Raw genomic sequence first — 21,749 nt, forward strand, 5'->3', positions numbered from 1 at the left:
CCTTTGTAATGATGATGATGTTAAGACCCTGACCACCTGTTCCAGGTACAGTCATCTAAGACCATTGCCTTCTTCCATTATTTATTTTATTGTATGTTTTTCTGGACCACACACCAGCATCGAGGTACTCGGGAACTATGTGGACCTATGTGACTGTCTATCCAGGGCACCCTAGGTCTTTAACCAAAACAATTCTGGAAAAGGAAGGAAATCAAAGGTTCAGAGTCTCATCAGCAAGTTTTACCTCTTTTTTCCCCTGATGACATGAATGTTATCAAAGGCGCTTTTGTTTGCAAACAATAGAAATCCTGTTACACATGCTCAACAAAATGAGCAGAATTTATTACAGGGATGCACAGCATCCTTCAGAAACTGGTAGGGGGTTGTAGAGCAGGGCCTCTTGAGGAATGAAACGATGCACAGCAAAGATATTAGAAAACAGGCCTTAGCTCTCCCTCCCTCTTCCCACATGATCTTGGAGAGAAAAAAAAATGCACTTCAATGAAAAACTATGCATCAGATCTCCTGCACTTCTCCAGGATGCTGGCTGTCATCCTGTTCATTGTCTCTGAGCTATTGTGCACCCCTTTGTAAATTGGAGGTAACTGATAGATTTACAGACTGTCCTGCTCAGCAGAGGTTTTTTTTTTTTTTTTTGCGGTACAAGGGCCTCTCACTGTTGTAGCCTCTCCCGTTGTAGAGCGCAGGCTCAGCGGCCATGGCTCACGGGCCCAGCCGCTCCGTGGCACGTGGGACCCTCCCGGACCGGGGCACGAACCCGCGTCCCCTGCGTCAGCAGGCTGTCAACCACTGCGCCACCAAGGAAGCCCATCAGCAGAGTTTTAAGTGACCACCTCCCTGCCAAAAGGAGTTGCCTCCATTTACAGTTCAATTTCCTTGCTCCATACAATTCATTTTTGCCCCTCTCATTCCCCACTTTGAACCAGTTATAACATCTGTCTGGGTGTCTCATTGACAGAGTGAAATAAAATCCTCAACATGTGTTTATTTTTTATCTGTGGTGAGAGTCATGCTTTTACATTTTTCTGAAAATCATCTTTCCCTAACCTGCTTTTACCAATTCTGCATGCTCACAGAATGAGGCTGTTTCATCCCTCTAGTATGCTGACTTTGCTGGACCTGGGTTCAAAGGAACAGTGCCTCTAAATCTCCAACACCAGGAAGTTCCCACTTCCTGATGGAGGAGAATATGTTTGTATGTGTCCCCTGGCATCATTCCTCTCTGGGTATAATTAGGATTGCCCAGAGGGTGAGACCTCCCAGTGCCAGCGTGTTTAATGGACTCATCTTAGTATGTTGGGATACTGGGGGAGAACTTCTCAAGAGAATGTGTGTGTTTGTGTGTGTGGTGTGCACATGTGTGTGCCCCTGGTTCTGGGAATAGTTCTTGCCCAGAGCAGATATGCAAACAAGCATCGACTGCCGCAGATGTGAAGGCTGTAAAAATAACTCGTACATGCCTTACAGAATTGGGATATCCATTAGAGGGAGAGAGGACTTCCAACAGGAATGAGCAATGTTCATTCATTCATCTCACAAAACTTCATTAAACTGTGTCTATTTTGCTTGAGACTCTGGTATAGACCAAAGGAATGCAAATGCCGACACATGAGTCACTGTAATTCAAATTAGAGCGTGATTAGTACTGCAGAGAATTACAGATGTGTGTCTGGGAGTGTGGAAGAGGTGAAAAGGGCCTCCTGGTCGAGGGAAATAAGGCTTTATGGTATAAATAGCATTCGGTGTGGACCCTGAATGAGAGATCAGATTAAAACTTGTGGCATTAGGGGAGTCGGGGAGGAAGACATTTCCCTCTACTGTTCCAGGTTCTTCTGGCAGGTGTAAGAATTAAATGGACAGGAGACAGGTGAACAGGAGAAAAATCACATAACATTTTAATACCATGTGTACATGAGAGAGATTCAGGAAAACTGAGTCCATTTCCAAAATGACTGAACCCCGCACCTTAAACACCATCCTCAGCTAAAGACAAAAGAGGATGTTAGGGGAGTGATTTGGGATTCAAAGAGAAGGAACGCAATTCATAGGGGATGGAAAAGGAAATTTTATAAACTCGTGTTTGCAGGACCAGTGCAGACAGTGGGACACGGAGTGGACTCCGATCTCCAGGCCCTGCTGAGTTTCCCCACCCCACATGGCCCGTATTCTTTGCACACATGTCTGGTGATGCTCCATTCCAGGAACAACAAGCCCTCTATCTAAATTCTTTAGGCAGCCAAGGGGAGGTAAAAAGAAAGACTTCCTGAGTTTTCTGTTACTTAAAATTAATCAGCCTAAATTAATCCTCTTCCCAAAGAAACACATCGGAGGGGGATGAGAGAGGGCAAATTTTGCTCCACTACAGAGGTGGAGGTGGGGGGGTGTTTGAGGGTGGAAGGGTACCAGATGTACTTCCATAGAAATCTCTGCATTTCCGGTAGCACACCCTTCTGGGCTGTCTGATTTCTAGTGCGTGTTTCATCGCCTTTTAGATATTTTGTATCTCTTTTGAAATTGTAGCTAGCTGACTGTGGAGTTAGACTCTCCTCCTCCCAGTGAAAGAAAAATACTTGCTTCCTTTGAAATTCGGTTCCTTTACTCCATATGCATTGTTGATTTTTCCTTGCCACAGATGGTAACATCTTCCTGCCTCTTTCCTATAGGAGTGAAATGAAATCTTTAATGCCTATTCATTTTATAGCTGCATGAGAGTCACAATTTTTACCTTTTCCTGAAAACTTTACGTTTTAACACATGGCCACGTGCTACATTCTTATTTTGTTGTGGTTTGTCTTTCTCCACTTAGCTGCCACGTAACTGTCTCCAGTTTCAGGAAACCATTTCATGTTGGATGGGATACTTTTAGATCCAAAGTCCTGTCCCCAGAAGGAGGACTCTGATTGGCCCCATGTGAGGGAGGAAGTTTTAAGACAAAGCTGATCATCTGTTTGTGTTTGCACTTAGAGGTGGGAGTTGTGTTCTTACATTGGAGTCACTTCAGCCTAGTAAGCTCTGGATTAATCACTGTGTGTCTGGAAATTCGGATTTTTGGTGGTCTGATTTATTGCTTTGATGTAGATGGTCCCCTATATAATACAAACACAAGATAAAGGCAAGATAAGACTCAATTTACAAAAATCTAGGAATCCTTTTAATTTATATCATATTTTTTTCCCCCAAGGAAGCTTCGAACCTGTGAATCTAATAAGCTTCCAACCTGTGAATCTATGGTAACTAATAAGATACCATAAAGTAGACCGAAGTAAATTTTCATAGAGACATATTTGGGACTTGATACGTCTCCAGAGCCACATTCTTTAAACTGCAGGAGTTCTTCTGCTTTGAGTTTGGTGTGATAAGAATTATTTCCCATTTCTGCTGGCTGTTTTATCCTCTTGGCACTGCAAAACCATTTATTGTTTATTTATTCCTTTGCAATTCTTGAATCGAGGTAGCCGTGTAAGAACCTTTTCCATCCAACCTGGGAGACAATTTGATTACTCCATTCCTACGGAAGCACCTTCACATTAAATCTGGATCCTGAGGGCACGGAAGATTGAGAGGCGCCCTGACCGAGGAAAATCTTCTAGCAACATTTCAGTTATTCATTGGAAAGTCAGGACACAGCAAATGTAACGCTCAGGTAAATGCAGCATCATCACTAAAGTTTCACAAGGTAAACTAGCAAAAGCACAAAAGACAGTGGATTTGAATTTAAATAATTCTCGAATCCGCAGCCACATGGTGTAGGGGTAAGTGATGGATAAGATGGCTCAGGAGGACGAACGAGACATGACAAGAGAATGTTTTTAGTTCAAGTGCTATCAGTGGTTGTAAAACATAATGTGGTCTCCAAATCTCTTTTCATTGGGTTATATGAGTACGGAAACTGGAAGAGTTTGTGAAAACTGAGAAACCGTAATTCAGATTTTTGGATTTCACAAAATCAGTGCTGTAGCCCATCCTTCCGTTCCCTTTTTTATGTAAGCACATGTCCATGTCAAATACATAGTTTTTGAAGTGAAAGGAAATCTTTAAGGGTCAATGTCCATCTAAAAGAAGGAGACAATGAAGCAAGCAAATCAAAGAAGAAATTTGGGGGTTTGTTCTTTTCTTTTGGAAGGTGAAGCAGATTGCGCCAGGGTCTTAAACAACTGTAAACATACTACAAATGCGTTTTCTATGTTGAATTCATTGAAAATACATTGGGTACTGAATCTCATAAAACTGGCAACTGGAGATTAAAACAAATGCAATGGAAATGAATTCAAGTTTATTACAAATCTTGTAACCTCATTTTTTGGTTTGCATAGTCTATTTAATATTATGTATTCATCTTTTTTTTTTTTTTTTTTTCTTTGCGGTACGCGGGCCTCTCACTGTTGTGGCCTCTCCCGTTGTGGAGCACAGGCTCCGGACGTGCAGGCTCAGCGGCCATGGCTCATGGGCCCAGCCGCTCCGCAGCATGTGGGATCTTCCCAGACCGGGGCACGAACCAGCGTCCCCTGCATCGGCAGGCGGACTCTCAACCACTGCGCCACCAGGGAAGCCCTCTAACATTATTTTAAACACAGAAAAGTTGCAAAAATAGTACACAGAACTGTATACATTTTATATAGATTCACCAGTTGTTTACATTTCATTTACATTTCTCTCTCTCTCTCTCTCTCTGTCTGTCTCTCGTCTCCAGATCATTTGAGAGTAATTTCATGCTCTTTTATCCCTATATATTTCAGTGTGTTTTTTAAGAAGAACAAAGACGTCCTTCTAGATAACTAGTATACATGGTCAAAATCAAGAGATTTGACCAAGTACAATATTGTATTATCTAATCCACATTTTTTTTTTTTTTTTTTTTTTTTTTTTTGCGGTATGCGGGCCTCTCACTGTTGTGGCCTCTCCCGTTGCGGAGCACAGGCTCCGGATGCGCAGGCCCAGCGGCCATGGCTCACGGGCCCAGCCGCTCCGCGGCATATGGGATCCTCCCAGACCGGGGCACGAACCCGTATCCCCTGCATCGGCAGGCGGACTCTCAACCACTGCGCCACCAGGGAGGCCCTAATCCACATTTTGTATTCAAATTTTGTCTATTTCCCCAATATTACGTATATATTTCCCAGCCCCAGATCTAATCCAGGATTACACATTGCATTTAGGTCGACTTTAACCTGGAAATTCCTTAGCCAGTTGTTTTTAGACTAGCCCCCTATGGCATTTGGTGACCAACACTTAATTGAGATATTCAGTTGATTCCTTACTGAGCTAGAGGCATGGGTGATGTGGAATATCTCGTTATAGGTCCACCTTGAAGAAAACAAATAAAAACTCAATAGTCTGGGTCCTCAGAGGGGGCCTTGAGATTGGAAATATATTGATAAGAGTTACCCTGTTCCCCACGGCTCTTTCACCAGGAGCTCAGAAACTAGATTTTGTTACTGCACCCAGAGCTCACATATTTAACAGACAAAAAGAGTAAAGTTAACCCCTGGGGAACTAGGTAAGTGGAGGCTAGTTATGGAGCTTCTAGTTGGCCCCAACTTACCTTGTTCTAATGATTTACAGATTACAAATGAGCATCCGAGGCTTTATTTAATTTGATTAGGTTACCTCTATGATAGGTACTATGATAAATAGTGCCTAAATACTAAATATTATGAAAATGCAAGTCAGGAACTTACTTCAGAGGCAGAAACAATTCTTGTTCAGGTTTCATGAGATATTAAACTGTGATGCCAGTTTAATTGACAGTAATTTGCATCATCATCATCCAGGTACCACCCCACCTTAGCCCAAGACAAGAAACTCATGTGATGAGGGTCTCTGGATCAAGAGCAGGGCTGAGACCAAGTCCCAGGAATACCTGTGTTAAGACCAAACCCTGGTTAGAAGGGATTGATAGTTTTCGTGAGGTATGCCTGTATATTTGCTATTAAAGTTGCAATGCGAAACTAGTGCATACTGTATATTTCATGGGTTGACCTCTTCTCCATGTGTCTTTTTTCTTTTTTTTTTTCAGAAACCCCCTCGTTAAGATTTTTTTAATTAACTCGATTAATTTTATTTTATTTTTTATTGAAGTATAGTTGATTTGCAACGTTATGTTAGTTTCTGGTGTACAGCAGAGTGATTCAGTTATGTATGTGTATTCTTTTTCATAGTCTTTCCCATTATGGTTTATTACAAGATACTGAGTACATTTCCCTGTGTTGTACAGTAGGACCTTGTTGTTTATCTATTTTTTATATATAGTAGTGTGTGTCTTTAAGATTCTGTAAGTAAACTGAGATAAGTCAGTAGCCTTACTAACACTCCCCTAGTGCCTAAATATCATATGCCAGGTGACAAGCGCTCATAGAATTGGTGGCCCAAAGAGTAGCGATTCCCTTCTTGACCAAGTTCTGAAAATACAAGAATGTCTTAAGACCAGGAGAGCTCCTGGGAGGGGTGAGGAATTCCAGTGTAGCCCCTCCTAGGGAAGCAAATCAATCCAACGAACAGTTACTGGGTGCTGCTGTAGTAGAGTGGTTAGCAGGAAAGGCAGTCCTCTTTCCAGAATGCAGTGGGTAAAGGGAACGTGGCCGGAATCATGTGGATCATCATCAGTGATGTAGCGGGTACCCGTTTATGAGGGTCCATGGGGGTAGTGGGAAGGAACTTGCACTTTTTCTAAGACAGGTGAGAATCCATTGTAGAAATCAGACACACCTTTATCCATAGCTCTACTGTTCCTCTGTATTTATCTAAAATATTTCTACTGCGTTCACAAATGTGTAGAAGACACAGAAGGGCAGAATGAATAGAGAGAGATCTTCAGGCAAGGACGTTACTAGGTTGTGATTCACCTGGAAGACCAGCATAAAAATGCATAGCAGAGTCTATCAGTTTTGGTAATACCAAGGACAAAGGCGAAGGAGTCAGGGTGATGGAGTGTGAGGTGCTCCTCTTGCCCTTGATGCAGGGAAGCGAGATAGCCACTGAACTCAGAAATGTCCGTGACTTTTTCCCCCTGCAAACATGTTACCCGAGGGGTTGGGCTTAGGACAGGATGTTGGAGAATGGAGGTGCTTGGTGGTGAGGCCTGGGATTCCTCGGGGAAGATGAAGAGATAAGAGCTGGGTACGAAGAGCCCCGTGAGTTGAATGTTTGTCTCAGTATCAGGGTGTGGGTCAGAGAAGCATCACTCTTGACAGCAACCATCCTGCTTCTGCTTTGCTTACATTCTGTGGTCCATTTCTGTCGCTGCCGTCCCATAACAGGTTACCACCCATTTAGCAGCTTCAAACCACATCCGTTTATGATCTCATAGTTGTAAAGGCCAGAAGTCCTGGTGGGCGTGGCTGGATTCTCTGCTCAGGGTCTCACACACCTGAGGCCAAGGTGTTCGCTGGGCTGGGCTCTTACCTGCAGGCTCTGGGGGGAGATTCAGCTGCTCGTCTCATGCAGGTGATTGACAGAATTCATTTCCATGTGAGAGCAGGACTGAGGTCCCTGGTTCCTTGCTGGCTTTCTCTCAGGGGTCATTGTCAGCTTCTGGAGGCTACCTACATGCCTTGGTTCATGCCCCCTTCGTCTGCAAAGCCAGCAATGCCATACCAGATCCTTCTGGTACTTTGAATTTCTCTCATGTCCTCTTCTGTCTCTGCTTTGAAGGACTTAGGTGATTGCGTGAACCTACCTGGATACCACCTTGATAATCTCCCTATTTTAGTTAGGGTCAACTCATTAGTACTCATAATTATACCTTTTTAAAAAATATTTATTTATTTATTTGGCTGCCCCAGGTCTTTGTTGCCGTGTGCGGGATGTTTCTTAGTTTCGGCATGTGGACTCTTAGTTGCGGCATGCATTGTGGAATCTAGTTACCTGACCAGGGTTTGAACCCGGGCCCCCTGCCTTGGGAGCACGGAGTCTTAGCCACTGGACCCACCAGGGAAGTCCCCATAATTATATCTTTAAAGACTGTTTTGCCTTTTTCACAGGCTCAGGGATTAAGGCATGGGAACTTCTTGGTACTTTCAGTTCTCTGGAGCACAGATTTCAACCCTCATGTTTCCCTTGCCTAGATGCATGATTTGGGGCAGGTCTGCCTTCCTGATTTTTAGAGTCCTCAAATGTGAAACGAGGAAATGGTGGCACCTCCACCCTGGGATGTTTGAAGGATGAAACAAGTTAATAGTTGTAGATAAGTTAGAATCGTGCTTGACCTGTGGTCAGTGCCCACTGAGTATTTCGTTATTTTAAAGAGAATGCAGCCAGAGTCAGAATCTAGAGATGCATTGCTCATCAGAAAAGAATGGGAATCAAAAGCTGAGGTCACTCGTCAGACAGAGGGTCAGACTAGGTAACGGAAACAAAAACAAATTCCTCCTGCAGGGGAGTTGAGTTGAGATGATATGTGAGCAAACAAGCAAATAGGATGATTTCGGGTAAAGTTGAGTGTCCATGAAAAAGCTACAACAGGGGTGATCCAGGGAGAATCCCCTACTTAAACGGCCGCTACTCTTATGATTCCCTCCTTGGAAAAAGCTAAACCAGGTCTGATTGGGGGTGGGGATGGGGGTGATGGAGACACAGTTGCTTCCTCATCTTATTGAGGGACCATATTTAGGCTGCAGACTTTACCTGGAGTGAATTGTGAGTGTGAGAAAACCATCTGACAGCCACATCTTGGCTCTGGGCTTTCCGTGGAAACGTATTCTCTAGGTATTTCTCATTTTACAAAGGACCACCCATAAATCTCACCAATGAAGAGTTTCAGAGGTCGACTGTGAACCTAGAAGGGTAGAGGGAGAAAGATTTTTCCTCCCCTACTTGCTCAAGAGACCTTAGACATTCGTGCATTAATCCAGACTGTTCATTCACTCTGACTGAATTTTAATAGATATTTACATAATTGTAGGATTTTGGTGGTTTGCGTTTCTTCTCTCCTCTCTTAAAAAATATCTGCTTCATTTTGTCATGGGAAGGTCTGCCTCAAGGATATATGAATTTTTCAAACGTATCTAGAGATTCATTGAATGTCCTTAGAACAAGGAGGGTGAATAAATTGTCTGGTTTTTTTTTTTTTTTTTTTTGGTGTAAAGTATCAACTCTGCTTGTTCAGGACCCAAAAGGAAGACACTGGGGAAATGAGGTCAGTGGAGGCCAAACCTTTCTTAAGCTTCAGGAGGATTTAAAGTTCTCTACACGATAGAACTTCTAAAAATAAAATAAAAAGAAGACATTTTTATTAGATTTTCCTCTTCATTTCTGTGACTTCCATTAGCTAAAGTGCTGAGAAAAAGATACGGGTTCTATGTTCAGAGAAAAAGGGAGGGTAATTCAGCTACATGTGAAAATTGTCAAACTTAAGAACCTCTTGGGGAAGGTACTGAGAAATATACATATATATTAAAATCGAATAAATTGAAATACAGAGTATATAATAATATATTATGCTATAATACGTTGACATGTTACAGTATATATTAATATAATTTGTATAATATAGATTTATAATGTTATAAATTATTATAATGCTAGATATAATATATATTTTATTATATAACAATGCATATATAACAGTATAGTGCTTTTGAATGTAATGTGATGTCATATACGGTATGTAGTGCTTTATATGCATACATGTGCATATATGTAGATATGATTTAGGTAGGTATAGTATGATGAACAGCAATGTCTTTTCCAATTTTTGTCAACTATTTGAGATAATCCAGGGTCTAAATGGATCATGTTTAGAACCATTTCTATGCCATTTATGTAAATGTTGTAAGTAGCTTTCCAAGAAATGGGCCATTGAATACATTAATTTTTCTTTGTTTTGGGGCTCTATCTTTAAATTCTGAGTTGACAGCAAAGATAAGTTACTGGAATCTTCCTTGAAGATAAACTAAGCATTAGACCTTGTATGTCTGCATGCAGTATCTTTTTACGTTTTCCACACAGAATGCACACGTACCTAGAAAAGAGCCTTAAAATGGCCAGCTTCTTTCTCTCTCCAAACTGCATCCTTGCAATCATTTATCGATTAGTTGTTTTCAGGCCCAGCTCCCAGGCAAAGAGCCTAGAGTTGCAGTGGGCAGCCTGGGGTGCTCAGGCAGAGGAGGAGGGCGTTGCCTGGGTTCCTGGCTCTCAGCATCCCGTGGAGAGTTGTGCGTGGGCTGACAGCAGGTGCACTGTGATCTGTCATCTGGGCCAGGGGCACGGGGTACCCCAGGGAGGGTGTGAAGTCGCAGTATTATTTGTGGTGACTCTGTTTGTGGAGAACACCCCCCTGCAGAACCCTGGAGGTGCCAGCCTCCAGAGGAAGCTGAGCGTCAGTGCTGGTCACTGCAAGCCTCCTTGTCTTGTGGGTGGGAAGTTACACGTATGCCAGACCCTCTTGGGCAGAAAGAGGGAGGCACTGTCCCCCCGAGGTCATTGCCAAGGAAAGAGGACACCTCTGGCTCTATCGTCCCATAGACAGTCCATCTGTTTCTCCACTTTAACTTTCGTAATATAAGGACATAAGGCGAGTATTTGCTATTAGTTCCTTTAAAAATATTCCTCGTTCACAGCAGTAATTATCCCCCAAGTTAACTGCAAAAGAGGTTAATGCCTACTCTGGCTTTCCCACGTATGCGAACATGGTAATTCCTAGTAAGATGCACTGACCTGAAAGAGTTCTATTCATTTCATTTATGTTGAAATTCAATATATCCGTGATCCTGAAGAGGATAATCTTGATGCAAGAAATATACACTTTATGCATCTGATTATAAATACTAAATTCACCTCCTAATCCAGATTTGAATGCGGGCTTGTGTGGGAGAGAATCCGAGGGAAAGAGAGAGAGGAACAGTCGTTCTTTATTTCATCTAAGTATTCTCTTCAGGCTTCATGGGATATGATGCCTTGTTTTCCCCTAATATGCAAGACACTATCTTTTTCTTTCTTTACATCATTTTGAGCTGACATAAAAACTCTGCCAACTAAAAAAAAAAAAAAAGCGCAATGTGAGAGTTGTCAGTTAAGTTTTATTTGGGGCAAATTGAGGATGTAGCCTGGGAGAGAGCACCTCAGATGTCAGAGAGCTCTGAGAAACTGCTCCCGAGAGGTAGGTCAGTAGAGATGTGATTTTGGTGAAGGGGGAGTACACGCAATCAAGCACATGTTTTTTTCTTTTTGCGGTACGCGGGCCTCTCACTGTTGTGGCATCTCCCGCTGCGGAGCACAGGCTCCGGACGCACAGGCTCAGCGGCCATGGCTCACGGGCCCAGCCGCTCCGCGGCATGTGGGATCTTCCCAGACCGGGACACGAACCCGTGTCCCCTGCATCGGCAGGCAGACTCTCAACCACTGCGCCACCAGGGAAGCCCAAGCACATATTTTTTGCAGGTTTCTGCTACTCTCGTGCACGTTACCGTTAGTCCCAAGGAGTAGACATGAAACATTTTAGTGCTTTTGTAGATAGGAGGAGATGCAAGAACTGGGCTCATAAAATAGGCTCCTGAAAAGATCGAACTCTCTGAAGACCCGTTCTGCCAGTTTTTCCCAGAGCCCCGAGTGTGTCATTTCTGCTCTCCTCCCTGAGCTCCTTTCAGGGGCTGTTGAAAGTCAGCAGCTGCAGCAGGTGATGATTTAATCCTTATAGAGGTAGCCGGCACGTGCCAGTTTGTAGCCGACAGCTCTGTCCTCTCTTGTTTCCTTCTGTGGCTCCTCTGAGCCAAGGAAGTCAGAACTTGCTCCACGTGAAGTCTGATTTCTTGTCCCTGCTGCTTCCCCATCTCCCTCCCCTCCCCCCGACTTTCCCTCCCCCCCTCCCCCCCTCCTCTCTTCTTCTTCTTCTTCTCCTTCCTCCTCTTCCTCTCCTTGTCCTTTTCTTGCTAGGGTTTACTTTTCACTCTTTTCTCCCCCAGTCTAACTCCATTCTCCCTGAAAGTACTAGTCAAAGACACTGTGTTTGGTAGGTGACAGTCTGTCCTTGCATGCTGGGTGCAGCCACCTCGTCCTGGTCTTGTAAGGTTTCATCAAGGTGACTTCATGGAGGTCAGGGAGGAACTTTATCTCCTTGGGTAGATAAGTGTCTCTCGGGGTGGTTAAGAACTGCCTCTGGAAGTAGCTCCCTTCCTGGCTTATGGACATCTTTGCCAATGGGACACATTCCTTTATACACATTTCCTTTACAAAAGGGGAAATGTATGTACTCTATGTGTAGGCAGTTTGGGAAAGGTAAAGAGCTTTTCCTGCGTCTGCTGGTTCTCAATTCCCTTTAGCTCAAAAGAACTTGTATGGCAAAGGGGCATAATTCTAGAACCCTTGAACTCAGACTACTGGGGCTTGGAGGAGAATTTAGGAATTGCCTGAGGGGAAATGTAGAATCTGGTGAGAATCAGATTCGCTTCATTTCATCAACACATACTTATTGAGCACCTACTATGTGAATATACCTCTCTTGGTGGGAGGGACCATACAGCATTGCAGAGAGAGACACAAATTCAGGCCCTGCCAGAGCTGATGTCACTGTATGTGTATTGGTGAGGGAAAGGGGGGATGATCTTATTCACAGACGTATAGATTTTAATCACAAGTGGCAATTTTTGTGTGTGTAGCTACTTGCAGCTGTGCATCGTCCTGAGGTGTGTAAGCTAGCTTGCACAACAAAGCGGCTTTCATGTTCTCATTTATTTTCTTGGGAGCTTGCTGCTGCTTGAAAATCTATTTTGAATCTTCATTATCCACTCAGCTTTCTTTTTCCTCTAAGGTTTTCTTGGTTCCAAATTTCTGTATCTCCCTGGGATTAGTAAATACCTTAAAATAGATTGTGTGTAAGAAAGAAATGCAACTTCGTTGTTTGAAAATGGGATTAAAAAGCATCTACTCAAAACTACCTCAGATGTACCTATCAAGGTGCATAGCGGTATGATTTATTCTATTTATATTAAAGGAGCCTTTGGTGGCAAGGGATAGATACCTAGCATAAGCCAGATTAATCAGAAGAGGAAATATAATTTTCCCTCTGCCCTTCTGAGTTCTTGGCTAAGCCTCATCGCAATAAAAGACAGATCCACAAGAGAACCACAAACAGTTTATTAATATGTCTACCTCATGTCGATGTGGGACATATCCAGCGAAAATGATTAACTCTGTGATAGAGACTAAGCCACCAGCTTACATGCCATCTTCAGCTAAAGATAAAGACAGAGAAGTAAGAGAGAGAGAGTGTGTGTGGGGGGGGGGGCACGGAGCAGTCATGGTGGGGTTACCATGGAAATTACAGTAAACAAGGGTAAGGTTTGTTATGCAGATTTAACTTGTTGCCTTTTTCACTGATAAGATTCTGTTGTGACGTAGCATCATCCTCTTCCTGGTACAAAGTGGGTGGCACCCTTACACATGAAGATTTCCTTTATAAATATAAACTTCCCTTTCAAAAGAGTCACTTCTGCTCTGTTTCCACAGCTTCTCTCCTGTCTGCCGTTTCTCAAAATAATCAGCTCGAAAAAATCCTTATGCCAAAGAAGCATATTTGGGGTGGTCTGTTCTGCTACTATACACAGAACTTCTCTGAAGGACACTTATTAGACCTGCTGTGATGATGTCGCACCTCTGGGGCAGGTGAACATATCAGAGGAATGAGTCATTGTGATTAGCCAGGTCCAGCTCTCAGGAGCATCCTTTTGAATGGGAGATGGATGGACACCTGTACTTGAGAGTCCTAACAGGGCTCATGGATGTTGATGACATACAGGTGGGCGCCTACACCTGGTGGTCCCACCACAGCCATTTAGGTGAGAGGGAGGGCCATTCCTCAATGGGAAGATGGGGACCTGTACACATGCCACATGCCTGTCACTCAGCATCGGTACATCATTACAGTTCATAGCTGAGAGCTCCAGAGGCAGAACGCCCATGTCTGTCTAAGTAATCCCACCCCATCAGCCACCGTTTGCCCATATTAAGATGTGCATACAACGTGCCCTATCTCACTGTGCTTCCGTGAGGGGTAAGAGGGGCAAGAGTTGTAGAGTGACTGGCACAGGGTCCGTTCAGCTAGAGTAACTCATCAATCAGGGCACCGTTGACCGTATGACATTCTTGATGCTATTGTGATCGCTCCTGTGGGCTGTCTGCTCCCCAGATATCCACTCCACGTTCTGACGGGTTTCTAATGACTCGTGAGAAGATGGAGGTCAGGGCAGTTACCTCTCCTAGGGTCCAGTGGGCTTACCTCCAATTCCCCTCTCTTGTTTAGCAGTCATGGTCCAGTGACTCCTTCCACGCTGGTGAGTGGTCTGAAAAAAAGATTTGGTACCTTCAATCCAAAAAGCTCATCCCTTTGTTTTTCCTAAACATGCATATTTCAGATTTCAAGGAGATTTTCCACGGCCCTAGTAGGCCAGGGTAATGTCCAGACGACTTTACCGTCTTACGCTGTTAGCTAAACCATTGGGATGTTTCCCACTAGCCTTCGCTATCCCAGAGTGGACTTTAAACCTATAGACGGGTGATGAGAAAACCCTGACGTGGGTTCGCCATCTCCTTCACGCCGGGATGGTTCATTTTCTCACTGCAAAGCATACAGCATGAGCTCTGACAAGTGCGTGGAGATTTTATGGAACCTAAGAGGCAGTCATTTTCTTCTTTTTTTAATTGAAGTGTAGTTGATTTATAATGTTGTGTTAATTTCTACTGTAGAGCAAGGTGATTCAGTTATACATATATTTTTATATACATTCTTTTCCATGATTTTTTTTTTTAAAGAAGATGTTGGGGGTAGGAGCTTATTAATTAATGTATTTATTTTTGCTGTGTTGGGTCTGCGTTTCTATGCAAGGGCTTTCTCTAGTTGTGGCAACCGGGGGCCACTCTTCATCGCGGTGCGCGGGCCTCTCACTATCGCGGCCTCTCGTTGCGGAGCACAGGCTCCAGACGCGCAGACTCAGTAGTTGTGGCTCACGGGCCTAGTTGCTCCGTGGCATGTGGGATCCTCCCAGACCAGGGCTCGAACCCATGTTCCCTGCATTAGCAGGCAGATTCTCAACCGCTGTGCCACCAGGGAAGCCCTCCATGATGGTTTATCACAGGCTATTGAATATAGCTCCCTGTGCTCTACAGTAGGACCTTGTTGTTTCTCCATTCTAGGTATAATAGTTTCCCTCTGCTAATCCCCACCTCCCAGCCCGTCCCTCCCCTAACCCCCTCTTCCAGTCATTTTCCTTCTATTTGAGGAGACTTTTTCTTGTAGCAGAACACACACAACAGTGCACAGTAAGTGTCCAGCTTGATGAGTTTTCACAAAATGAACAGATTTCAGTCCCCACCACCAAGATAAGAAGGTAGCAAATGACTCTCTTCCAGAAAGCTCCATTCATGGCCACTCTGAACCATGGCACACTCACTCCCACCCCGAGGTAACACTGTGCTGACTGGTGTCACAACACATTACTTCTGCCTGTTGCGTAACTTGACATCAGTGGCCTCATAGAGTAGGAACTCTTTGTGTGTCCCTGTGTGTGTACTTGCCTCGCTGCTTTCACTCAACATGGTGTTTGTAAAAGTCATCCACGGTGTGTCCAGCTATCAATCGTCCATTTATACCGCTGTAAAATAGTACTTCACTGAATATCCATTGTATTGTTCTTTGAATGTTTTATCTCTCCCTATACTTAAGTTTTTTTGCTAGAACATATACCAGAGGATTTGTTTTTATGAGAAAAAGTGTATGTGCGCTAAAAATTATGAGTCCTTGATTGTTGGGGAAAGTTCTGATATTGTTTAATAGTTAGGCTGTAAAATTCTGGTGTGGACACATTTTCCTTCTGAACTTTGCAGCCATAGCTTTCTGTTTTCGAGTCCCCAGGGAAGTGATGAGATGTGTTTTTTTTTTTTTTTTTTTTTTTTTGCGGTACGCGGGCCTCTCACTGTCGTGGCCTCTCCCGTTGCAGAGCACAGGCTCCGGACGTGCAGGCTCAGTGGCCATGGCTCACGGGCCCAGCCGCTCCGCGGCATGTGGGATCTTCCCGGACCAGGGCACGAACCTGCGTCCCCTGCATCGGCAGGTGGACTCCCAACCACTGTGCCACCAGGGAAGCCCGATGAGATGTGTTTTCAAGAAATATCATCTTCTCCTTCTCTCTGTCAAAGCTTTTAGCCTTTTAATCTTCATCCTTGTGGTTCTGGGTTTTCATTCATCAGAATGTGTGGTGGTGTGGCTGTTTATTCATTTCGTTGCCTTCTTCTCATTCATTCCAAAGTCACAATCCTTTCTTTGACAAATGATCAAATTATTCTATGATTTGATGTATTGCCTCTCTCTAGTTTCTTGATTCCCTCCTCTGGAAAACTCTCCTCAAATAGAAGTAAGGAAAATGACTACCAAGGGTGGGTGGGTGGTTAGGAAAGGGATGGGCTGGGAGGTGGGGCTTAGCAGAGGCAAACTATTATACCTAGAATGGATAAACAACACGTTGCTACTGTATAGCACAGGGAACTATATTCAGTAGCCTGTGATGTGTTACTTTCTTGAGCTTTGCTATGCCTCCAATTTACTTTCTATTTCTTTGTCATTTTTGCTCTATGTTCTGGAATATTATTTTAATTTATTTTATTGAAGTAGAGTTGATTTACAATGTTCTGTTAATTGCTACTGTACAGCAAAGGGATTCAATTATACATATATATACATTCTTTTTCTTTTTTGGAATATTCACTCCGTTTTATCCTATGGGATCATAGATCTGTTCTTTAGCTGTCTTTGTTCTGTTATGAGACTTTGGGTGAACTATCTAGTAATTATCATTCACTGTTCCTTTTTTTAAAAATAGCATTATGTCACTTTTCTATGGAACATCCTTGCGAGTGTCCCTGAAGATACTAATTAGGTTTTTAGAGGATTTTCCTTATTTCTTCTGTTATACCTGACTTGAATGTTTTTAGTTGTTCTTTGGCATCTTTTTTTTAAATTAATTAATTAATTTACTTTATTATTTATTTTTGGCTGTACCGGCTCTTAGTTACGGCATGCAGGATCTTTAGTTGTGGCGTGCTTGCGGGATCTAGTTCCCTGACCAGGGATTGAACCTGGGCCCCCTGCATTGGGAGCTTGGAGTCTTACCCACTGGACCACCAGGGGAGTCCCTGTTCTTCGGCATCTTGAGAATGACTTGGGCGTATTTTTATTCTGTTTGTTTCTTTTCCTACCAGCTGGTCTTTGTTTGACTACTTCTGTTACTAAATAAGAGCCTGGATTCACGTAGGTGGCTGTAGTGACTGCATTCCCACTGTGTGGCTCTGTTTCTTACGGGCTTCTGTCAAAAATGTGGGGATGACAGGTCCTGTCCACAGGCAGATTTTTCTGAGGGGGCCCATGGAGGTCACACAGGCTCTCTTAGGATCCCAACAAAAGCAAAGGGAAGGATGAGTTCACAGAAGTGAGGACCCTGTGTATTTCACCCCCATGGTAAACCTTCCTTCAATGAATTTGTTTCCTGTATCCAGAGAGTGATCTCAGATCACCTTGGTCTTTGCTCTTCCTCTCTTCTTGCGTCCTCAGCTGCATTAAGAGCTCTTCTGTGAAAATCTCACAATATTTAGAAGGCAGGTCTGGGGGCTTCGGCTCAGGACAGGTGCTGCAGCTGCTCCATAACCATAATGGGGTGAGTGGCTATCTGGTAGACCTCCATGTACCCCCCCACCCCCGCCATGATTCTAGCTACATAGTATCTCTGGGTCCCACACACATCACTTTCTAAGGTTCATTTATCATTTATCTACCCATGGAGTCTCATTTCCATTTAGAAATGTTCTGGGAATATGGTAGTACCCTTTCATCTTTTGACCCTACCATGGTGTTGACATTTATTTTATCTTCTATAACGTAACTGTTACTTCAGTAGGGTACCAGGAGGGAGGTAGGCAAATGTGTGGCTGCACTCACCACATTGAACCAGAAATTCCATCCACAAGTTACAATGAGACTTCCAGACTGGCCACATAGATGGCATATAGCTTCCTAAAATTCCCCTTACAAAATATTTATCCTCAACTAGAGGATCAGAACTTATTTTATATCCCAGATTGACAGTGATTGTTTTGTGATTTTAAAATATTTAGTCAAAAATATTTGTATTTCTTGGTCCCCAAACAAAACTGACCACGTTGGAAAATGGCCTTCTTTCTCAATGCTAGGTCTTTAGAAGTTTGACCTACATCCTATTTTATTTTGACTTATATTTTAGAATCAATTCTTTGACCTATTGACCCTGAGATTATATATCCAAGTATTTCACTAATCTTTCTTTCATTGGCTTATTCCGTTTTTTGTGGGGTTTTTTGCTTTTCTATTTCACCAGCCCAACTGTGCACACAGGGTATGAGTAATTATTGTTTAGCAGCAGAAGATTGACCTTGTCTTTATCAGGAAGCTTAAGTGTTATGTGCAGGCAGATTCTGTTTCCACTAAGGAGGATACAGTAAGCATCACCTCATTTGCAAGTTCTTACCTTTCCTCACACTTAACGAATAACGTGACTTTGTCATATTGAGCTATTTCTCACTGCTGGATTCCATGGTTTTGTTACGAAACTTTGAAATAGACAAAAGGGCAAAAAATTTCAGTATATGGTCGTTTTCCTGTTGCACTGATGAAGTTGTAATCCCTGAAGCAAATTAATCTTTATAAAAATGCTTTAAAACCACCTTCCATTTTATATAATATGGCCCCTTAGTAAGAGCATTTCACCAAAAATAGCAAACTTGAGACTCCATTGAAACAACGGTAGTTTCTTACAAGTGGGACTCTTTCAGTAAGAGAAGCCCTCTTAACTATTCCATCATTGGTAAATATTCTAAATCAATGTGACCTAGGATCTCAATCCTTGAAGATTTACTCACCAGTGGCTTTTCAACATTTAAAAGTAGCTTTGGCCAACTAATAGTGCTGGCAGAAAAAGTAATTCACTCAGATTATGACTTCCTTGAATTACCTCAATATATCTCATCTAGCGGAGAAAAGAACTAATCTATTTGGAACTGAAAAGAGAGTGTAATTTGGATCAGAAACTAATGGGTTAGGAGCCTGCCTGATTCTAAATTTAGCTGTGAGGAGAGGAGAGTTGGTGGTCAAACCCACTGAACAGGAATGAAATGTTTTATGCTATAGGGTGGGGGGCAAAGAAACCCATCCAAGCTCAGGGTAGAAGAAGGTTCCAAACTTGATTCTCATGTCTGGTGGGATTATGATGGCACCCTCTTTGCTCCTAAGAGCTCATTAAAAGATACACAAGTCGTAAGTGCACCTAGATTCTCATATAACTTGGATTCTCCTCTAAAGGTCTTCCTTCCTCATTAGAACCTCATTCAAGACAATTTCCTGATCCTGTTTCCTTATCTTGGCCTTTTAAATTCCAAGTGATGTTTTTACCCCCCTTAAACTCTGAACTGAGGAAAATTTGCCTAATATAAACATGTGTTGAACCTGACCAGGTTTGATCCCTGGTCAGGGAACTAGATCCCGCAAGCACGCCACAACTAAAGATCCTGCATGCTGCAACTAAGACCCGGTACAGCCAAAAATAAATAATAAAGTAAATAAATAAATAATTTTTTTAAAAAAAGATGCCAAAGAACAACTAAGACTCCCCTGTCACGTTTAGGACCTGCTTGAGAGTGAACCTGATGGCGCATATAAGGAATTGCTGTCGCTGTTTTATGCGGTGCCATAAATCATTCATTAAAAATCATGCTTTATCCTTTTTGGAATCAATAATTTCATATTGTTCCAGTATACGTAGGCCAGTTCTTGATCAATGGTATTATCGAACCTTTGAAATTTTACATGAAATAACTTTTATAAACCGTGATATTATCGAACCTTTGAAATTTTACATGGAATAACTTTTTTAAACCTTAGTGTTTAAAGGAGATTTCGGAAAGCCTACTGTTGTCAGTCAAGTTGCTGGGTGACCTGGAATTTCTTGCTCATTCTTCAACTGATATTTTGTGTCTTAGTACATCCTTCCTTGGAACATGGAAACAAATGTTGAGACTAGTAAAGGGCATTACACTTTTCAGAAACCACAGTTGCATGGAAAAAAAAAATTACACACAGCCCCCAGACTTTTCTGTTACTAAACATGCACGTTGTCAGTATAACAATGCAACCAATAGTCCCGTGTATTAAATGAGGAAACTATATGTTTCTTATATTAGAAAACTGGTTCATGCACATTCTCAGGAGTAATTCAAAATGTTTTCGCTTTACATTTGGATAAGGGAAAAAAACACAAAGACTTCAAAGAAAAGTACACTTTAAATAAACCATGCACTTATTCAAGCAAAGGAGATATAACATATTCTTAGAGGACATGTCAAGATTCATAAAATCACCTGGACCGGTTGAGGGGGAATTTATTCAGGTGGGTTTAATGGTGACAGCCACTTTTAGTCGGCAAACCTACTGTATTTTAAGGGGCTTGATTGAAATTGTCCTTCATCCTTATGGCTACCCTGCAGGTGGATCTACTGTGCACATTTTAGAAATGAGAAAATGGGTGTTCATGATATAAAAGTTATTTGCTGGAGGTCTGGTATGTGGCAGCTTCTCATCTAAGACTCTCCTGTTAGTGTCATCCGTGGGGTTTGTATTAAGTACCCTTTGTCAGGAAAATATGGTTAGGGGAATGGAAGTTGTGAATATGTACCACACAGGCCCCTGAAAGGTTACGGAAGGATTTTTAAATTTTTGCTAAAATGTGCCAACATATGTGACCAATGCACATACCCCTTCCCTCTTACCCCAAAGGATTCTGGAAAGGAACTCATTCAACTGCCTGTATTCATCTTTTTTTTTTTTTTTCCAGTTTTCATTGTAGCCATTCATTAAGGCATGCATTCTTTCATTCATTCAACAAATGTAATTAAGTGTCTACCGGGAGTTAAGAGTGTCCTACCCTTCTACTTTCTACATTGCAGCTGAAACAAGGATTTGCTTTAAAATGGTAGGCTTGGGCTTCCCTGGTGGCGCAGTGGTTGAGAGTCTGCCTGCCGATGCAGGGGACTCGGGTTCGTGCCCCGGTCCGGGCAGATCCCACATGCTGCGGAGCAGCTGGGCCCGTGAGCCATGGCCGCTGAGCCTGTGCGTCCAGAGCCTGTGCTCCGCATCGGGAGAGCCCACAACAGTGAGAGGCCCGTGTACCGCAAAAAAAAAAAAAAGAAAAAAGGTACGCTTTTAAAAAAAATGGCAAACAACCCAACCCATTCTCTGCTACAGTGGTGTTACTTTACCACATTTAGTTAATACTGGTGTCTGAGTTCTTAAATCACACGCCACATTGTTTAGGCTATTCTATTGGGTCAGTTTGTTCCTCTTAAGTGTGAAATATACCTTTTCGTTTTTCCTATACCTCAGAAAGCAATACGCTGCCACTTCCATCTTATCTTGTAATTATTTTGAAATTATTTCCTTGAAACACTGTCTTGAGTGTTCTGAGAATTCTGATTTCAGACAGCAAGTATGAATTTTGAAAGCTAACACATGTGACGGTGGTTTGGAAAAGGTATAACGGGGGGGGAGTTAGAAATCACATGACGGTACGTGAGGTTTTTCTCACCACATCACAGACCCTATTTGTGAGTTCTATGCCCTTTTGTGTCTTGTAGCCATCGAGAGCTCCTGGCTTGAGATTTCATCAAGGGAAGAGTTTATGGAGATTTATTTAAAGTGAGGTGCGGTCACTGGTAATTTGGGC

At 42.8% G+C, this 21,749-nt stretch overlaps 1 long non-coding RNA gene across 1 annotated transcript in view; it reads left to right on the forward strand.

Moving 5' to 3' along the window:
• Positions 1 to 3,559: 3,559 nt before the first annotated feature.
• LOC309796429 overlaps positions 3,560 to 21,749 on the forward strand; it is a 65,126-nt gene continuing 46,936 nt past the window's right edge. The window contains exon 1 of the long non-coding RNA XR_014292455.1: positions 3,560 to 3,664. This is a non-coding gene — a long non-coding RNA (uncharacterized lncRNA). The remainder of the gene's footprint in view (positions 3,665 to 21,749) is intronic.

Source organism: Mesoplodon mirus (genome assembly GCF_964341445.2).
Source record: "Mesoplodon mirus genome assembly, chromosome: X".
Classification (NCBI taxonomy): domain Eukaryota; kingdom Metazoa; phylum Chordata; class Mammalia; order Artiodactyla; family Ziphiidae; genus Mesoplodon; species Mesoplodon mirus.